Source organism: Hemiscyllium ocellatum, chromosome 1 (assembly GCF_020745735.1).
Source record: "Hemiscyllium ocellatum isolate sHemOce1 chromosome 1, sHemOce1.pat.X.cur, whole genome shotgun sequence".
Lineage (NCBI taxonomy): Eukaryota > Metazoa > Chordata > Chondrichthyes > Orectolobiformes > Hemiscylliidae > Hemiscyllium > Hemiscyllium ocellatum.
Window position 1 is genome coordinate 1932389 of NC_083401.1, and position 7008 is coordinate 1939396.

Below are 7008 nucleotides of genomic sequence, written 5' to 3' on the forward strand. Positions count from 1 at the left end.
ATCGATTTCACTGCTCCTCGGATGCTGCCTGAACTGCTGTGCTCTTACAGCACCACTGATCCAGAATCTGGTTTCCAGCATCTGCAGTCATTGTTTTTCCCTCGTTTAAGAGGGTGTGCTGAGTTGGAGGGTTGGATCTGGGATGAGATGGGATGAGGAAACTGATGAAGTTGGCATTGAATTTGTGTGGTTGGAGGGTCCCAAGGCTGAAGATGAGGCATTCTTTCTCCAGGGTGGTTTGGATTTTGTGGTGGAGGAGGCCCAGGACTTACATGTCCTTGGTGGAGTAGGAGGGGGAGTTGGAGTGATTGGCCACAGGATGGTGGGATTGGTTGGTGTGTGTATCCCAGAGATGTTCCACAAGTTGACGTCCTATCTCCCAGTCCTACCATTAATTGTATAAACCTTACCCTTGTTTGTTAAACCAAATTACAATAACTTGGATTTATCCAGATTTATTCAGACTGAACTACATCTGCCATCTTTCAGCCCATTGACCCCTTTGATCAAGATCCCTTTGTAATCCTAGAAAACATTTGTCACTGTCCACTATATCATCAATTTTGGTATCATCAGCAAACTTACAAACCATTCCTTCTATATTCCCATCCAACTCATTTATATAAATGACAAACAAAAGAGGGCCCAGCACCGATCCCTGTGAAACACCACTGGTCACAGGCCTCCAGTCTGAAAAGCACCCATTCTCACCCTGTTTCCTGCAAGCCAGTTGGCCTGCTCACCCTGAATCCCATGTGATCTAACTTTACTAATTAGTCTACCATGTGGAACCTTGTCAAAGGCTTTACTAAAATCCAACTAAACAACATCTCCTGCTCTGCCACCACCAATCAAGTTAGTGAGACATGAGGTTCCTTGCACAAAACCATGTTGACAATCCCAAATCAATTTTTACCTCTCAAAATATTCATAAATGTGATCTTTTATAATTGCTTCCAACAATTTACCTGAAACTGAAGTCTGTAGTTCCCTGCTTTGTCTTTACAACCTTTCTTAAGCAAAAATACAACATTAACCATCTTCCAGTCTTTAGGCACCTCACCCATACTATTCCACTGTGCAAATATCTCTGCATGAGGTCTTACAATTTTCTCCCTTACTTTCTCCAATGTTCTGGGATATATTAGATCATTGTTGTGGTTCTGTTCGCCGAGCTGGAAGTTTTTGTTGCAAACATTTCGTCCCCTGGCTAGGAGACATCATCAGTGCTCTGGAGCCTCCTGCGAAGCGCTTCTTTGATGTTTCTTTGATGTTTCTTCCGGTATTTATAGTGGTCTGTCCTTGCCGCTTCCGGGTGTCAGTTTCAGTTGTTCGCTGTAGTGGTTGGTGGAATTCCCTGGCTGTTCTCTGTCTGGTTTGCCCTATGATAGTAGTGTTTTCCCAGTCGAATTCATGTTGCTTGTTGTCTGAGTGTGTGGCTACTAGGGATAGCTGGTCGTGTCGTTTCGTGGCTAGTTGATGTTCATGTATGCGGATTGTTAGCTGTCTTCCTGTTTGTCCTATATAGTGTTTTGTGCAGTCCTTGCATGGTATTTTGTAAACTACATTAGTTTTGCTCATGTTGGGTATCGGCTCCTTTGTTCTAGTAAGTTGTTGACTGAGCGTGGCTGTTGGTTTGTGTGCCGTTATGAGTCCTAAGGGTCGCAGTAGTCTGGCTGTCAGTTCTGAAACGCTCCTGATGTATGGTAGTGTGGCTAGTCCTTTTGGTTGTGGCATGTCCTCGTTCCGTGGTCTATCTCTTAGGCATCTGTTGATAAAGTTGCACGGGTATCCGTTTTTGGCGAATACCTTGTATAGGTGTTCCTCTTCCTCTTTTTGCAGTTCTGGTGTACTGCAGTGTGTTGTGGCTCTTTTGAATAGTGTCCTGATGCAGCTTCGTTTGTGTGTGTTGGGGTGGTTACTTTCATAGTTTAGGACTTGGTCTGTGTGTGTTGTTTTCCTGTGTACCCTTGTGGCGAATTCTCCGTTCGGTGTTCTCTGTACTATCGTGTCTAGGAATGGGAGTTGGCTATCCTTTTCTCCTTCTCTCGTGAATCGGATGCCTGTGAGTGTGGCGTTGATGATCCGGTGTGTTTTTTCTATTTCCGTGTTTTTGATGATTACAAATGTGTCATCGACATATCTGACCCAGAGTTTGGGTTGAATTTGTGGTAGGGCTGTTTGTTCTAACCTTTGCATAACTGCCTCTGCTATGAGTCCTGAGATTGGTGATCCCATGGGTGTTCCGTTGATTTGTTCGTATATCTGATTGTTGAATGTGAAGTGTGTAGTGAGGCACAAGTCCAGTAGTTTAAGTATGCCGTCTTTGTTGATAGGTTCCGCCTCCTGTTTTCTGTTCTGTATGTCCAGTAGGTTGGCTATTGTTTCTCTGGCTAGGGTTTTGTCAATCGAAGTGAACAGTGCCATCACGTCGAAGGTATATTAGATCATATCCTGGAGATTTATCCACCTTTATATTCTCTAAGACCAATAGAAGTTCCACTTGGATGATAGTAAAATGAAGAGTATGTAGGTTAGTCTAATCTTAGAGTAGGACAAAAGGTCAGCAGAACATCGAGGGCCAAAAGAGCTGTACTGTGCTGTAGGTTCTGTGTTCAATGTTCCGTGATGTGAACTGTTTTTAAAACATCAATATTTATTTCCCTGCGTTCTCTCGACTCAATTTCTTTCTCCACAGTGAAAACTGATGTGAAATATTCAATTAGTATCTCTGCCATCTCCCTGGGGCTCAACACAAAGATGACTTTCTCGATCTTTAAGAGGCTTTATTCTCTCTCTTATTACCCTCTTGCTCTTAATGTATTTGTAGAATCTGTTTGGATTATCCTTAATCTATCTGTCAATGCTTTCTCATATCCCGTCTTTGCCTTCCTGATTTCTTTGTTAAGAATGCCCCGATAGTTTTTGGGTTGACTAGGAGATTCAATTGTCGATATTTAAAATAAGATTCTTTTATACTCTTCAATACTCTTCAAGACCCTCAATGTCTTGATTCATCCATTGTTCCCTACTCCTACCAGCCACACTAATCTTACTGAATTCTTTGAGGATGTGACAAAACACATTGATGAAGGTAGAGCAGTGGGTGTGGTGCATTATTAGCAAGGCATTTGATAACTTTCCTCATGGTAGGCTCATTTCAAAAGTTAGGAGCTATGGGATACAGGGAAATCTGTCTGTCTGGATAGAAAGTAAGGAGCTATGGGATACAGGGAACTCTGTCTGTCTGGATACAGAAAGTAAGGAGCTATGGGATACAGGGAAATCTGTCTGTCTGGATCCAGGATGGGCTGGCCCAGAGAAAACAGAGGGAAAGGATTCAGCCTGGAGCTCAGGAACCAGTGGGGTTCCACAGGGATGGGTTCTGGGAGCTCTGTGCTTTGTGATCTTTCTAAATGACTTGGGTGAGGGAGTGGAAGGGTGGGTTAGTGAGTTTGCCGATGACACGAAGGTGGGTGGAGTTGTGGATAGTGTGGGGGGCTGTTGTAGGTTACACCGGGACATTGACAGGATGCAGAGCTGGGCTGAGAAGTGGCAGATGGAGTTCAACCTGGAAAGGTATGAGGTGATTCACTTTGGAAGGTTGAGTTTGAATGCAGATTACAGGGTTAAAGGCAGGTTTCTTGGCAGTGTGGAGGATCAGAGGGATCTTGGGGTCCACGTACATAGATCCCTCAAAGTTACCACCCAAGTTGATGGTGTTGTTAAGAAAGTGTATGGTGTGTTGGCTTTCGTTAACAGGGGGATTGAGTTTAAGAGCCGTGAGGTTATGGTGCAGCTCTATAGAGCCCTGGTTAGACCACACTTGGAATATTGTGTCCAGTTCTGGTTACCTCATTATAGGAATGATGTGGAAGCTTTAGAGAGGGTGCCGAGGAGATTTCCCAGGATGCTGCCTGGACTGGAGGGTGTGTCTGATGGAGAAAGGTTGAGGGAGCTCGGGCTTTTCTCATTGGAGTGAAGAAGGATGAAGGTGACTTGATAGAGGTGTACAGGATGGTGAGAGGCATCGATAAAGTGGCTAGGCAGAGACTTTTTCCCAGGGTGGAAATGTCTGTCATGAGGGGGTATAATTTTAATGTAATTGGAGGAGGGTTTAGGGGAGATATCAGAGGGAGGGTCTTTACACAGAGAGTCGGGTGGGGTCAAATGAAGATCTTGCCTGGCTCCTTCTCGAGTAGAAACATCTACATATTGATAAAGAAAATTTCTTTATCGGCCAATATCAGACCAGTAGCTAACCAATCAGCAGTCTGTTTCTCCTGTAGTACAAATTAGTGCCTCTCTTTGTGGGTATGGACATGGAGACGCTGCTGATGGGGAGCACCACTGTCAGCAGTGGGAGTAGAGGCAGATACGTTCGGGTGTTATGGACTAGGCCAGTCCACTCAAACATTCTTAAGCAGGCAGCCCAGACCATAATGTTGTGCAATTTGTTTCATTAAGAGTCCAGTGAAAATTATGCAGAGTGAGGTAGCTAGGTTGACTTGCAGGTTTTAAAACAGGTAAAAATTTATTCCAAATTTCACAATGAAACACAAAGAACAGAATAAAGAATCCCTACAGAACTCAGTCTATCCAAACTAGACTTAACGATGCTGTTCCAAATATACACAACAGTCCCAATAAGCAAGCTTCCTTAAAAAACAGTAAAAATGAAACCAATGCTTGCAGGTTGAAGTTAGGAGTGCAGAAGGAGGCAGACAGAGAGAGACAGAGAGATTGCCGTAGCCTGTCTCCACACAGCTGAACTGCGAACTAGTTCTAAACTAAACTGCTCAGCAAGAGAGCTGACTACTCCCCTTTCATTATACAGGTCACTTCCAAAACCTGACCACTTTAGCCTGAAGATTCATCTGTTCACATCTAAACAAAAAAGCCTCTCAAAATCCTTTTTCATCTCTGTACCAAATTAGTCATCTCGGAATCGGGAGAGATTTATGACTCCCTGAGAAAAAACTAAGGTCACAGTCTCCTTGAGAAAAGGAACATCTTTTAGCAAAAAGGGACCAGCTTTGTGACTCTTGGATAGGCACATGATGTGTACGTAGGTTAGTCTGATCTCAGAGTAGGATAAAAGGCTGGCAGAACATGAAGGGCCGAAGGGCCTGTACTGTGCTGTGCTGTACTGTTCCATGTACTCTTCATTCTAACTGGAACATAATGCCCCTGAACTCTTGAAAGCCTCTCATTTGTCAGATGACCTTTTACCTGCCAGCTGTCTACAGGTAGTTCTCCGATAATGCGATTATTAAACATGATTTGACTGCAACACGATTTGTGAGTTGCCAACCTTCTTTTATAAAGTGAACTCCTGTTCACTATTCCGTGATTCTCATCCCGGAACTGTCGCAGAGAGCGGAAGACAAGAATCTGCATTAGCGTCACATGGTCAACGGATCATTCACTCTCTCATGAAGACCTTTGTGAAAGGAAATATGAAATGTTAGTGCTAGTGGAATTGGAAAACATCGTGAAAATGCCTCTACAGCCTGAGGACAAGACACTGAGAGCAATCTGTTATTTTAATTGAGATAAGAGATAAATTTTACAGAAATTGGCCAACAGTAAAACGACAGCATTGAGGAGCAGTCTGAAACGTGGTTTTGTTGTTTGTATTGAGAGTATTTTTTCTCTTTTTTAAAAAAAAATATGTTTAGATGTTGAAGAATATCTGCAGACCCATGTGAATCTGTCTCAGTGACTAATCTCCGTGGTACCCAACTGCAAACAATACCAGTCCAGAGGCTTGGACATGGTCAGTCAGCTGCTCAGGGTGGTCAGAATCAGGAAACTCTGCCCACAGTGGGTGAGGGAGAGCAAGGTGGGGGGCACACTGTTACTGGTGGGGCATGTGTGCAGAGGTGAGGAGGCTGTGCAGAAGTCAGGGTCAGAGGTTAATGAGGATGAGAGAGACTGGGGAAGATATTGCAGGAAATGGTGGGTATCGTTGCAGAGATAGAGTGAGTGTGAGGTATCAGCGAGAGGACAGTGGCACCTTCACTGGCAGAGTGGAGAAGGGCATTGATCTTCTTCCTACGTTCTTTACATTCCTTCAGATGGTAGAGACTGCACTGGCCTATTGGTAACCCTGGTCCAGGTTGGTGTGGTTCCAGCAGAATGATGGCCTCTGTTGGCCTGGGGGTAAAAGACATCCTGTCTCTGCATCATCCATCCCCATCAGCAGCGTCTCCATGTCCATACCCACAAAGAGAGGCACTAATTTATACTACAGGAGAAACAGACTGCTGATTGGTTAGCTACTGGTCTGATATTGGCCGATAAAGGAATTTTCTTTATCAATATGTAGATGTTTCTACTCGAGCAGGAGCCAGGCAAGATCTTTATTTGACCAATAAGAGCCGAGTCCTGGGCTGATGTGAGGAACTATGAGAGGGCAGCTGCAGACTGACCGCTCTTGTCTGGGATGGCGGGACACAATATCTTTGTAAGGGCACCAGGGGTCTGCCGGGAGCGGTGAGTCACTGATTTGTGCTTTTAAGTTGAAGTCAGAGAGCAGAGGTTTCCGGGAAAGAAGAGACTTCTTATTTTTATTAATACATCTTGCTATATAAGTCAGTGTCCTCTCAACCCGACACCCGACCTTTGTAGGGCCTCCCACCCAACCAGCTCCTCTAACCTTAAAGACCAGGGAGATAGCAGGTAAGCGTCTCTTTTTTACTTTGTGATTAGGGGACGAGCAGGGATGGCAGTGCAGGGAGAGCAATGTTCCTTCTGCAGGATGTTTGAGGTGAGGGACACCGTTAGTGTCCCATCCAAATACATCGGCAGGAAGTGCACCCAAATCTCAATCCTCCAAGACCGTGTTAGGGAACTGGAGCGGGAGCTGGATGAACTTTGGATCATTTGGGGGGCAGAGGCTGTGATAGATAGGAGTTACAGGGAAGTGGTTACTCCTAGGCAAGAAGAAAGATGGGTGACTGTTCGAAAGGGGAAAAAACATCAGTGGAGGGATCTCCTGTGGTC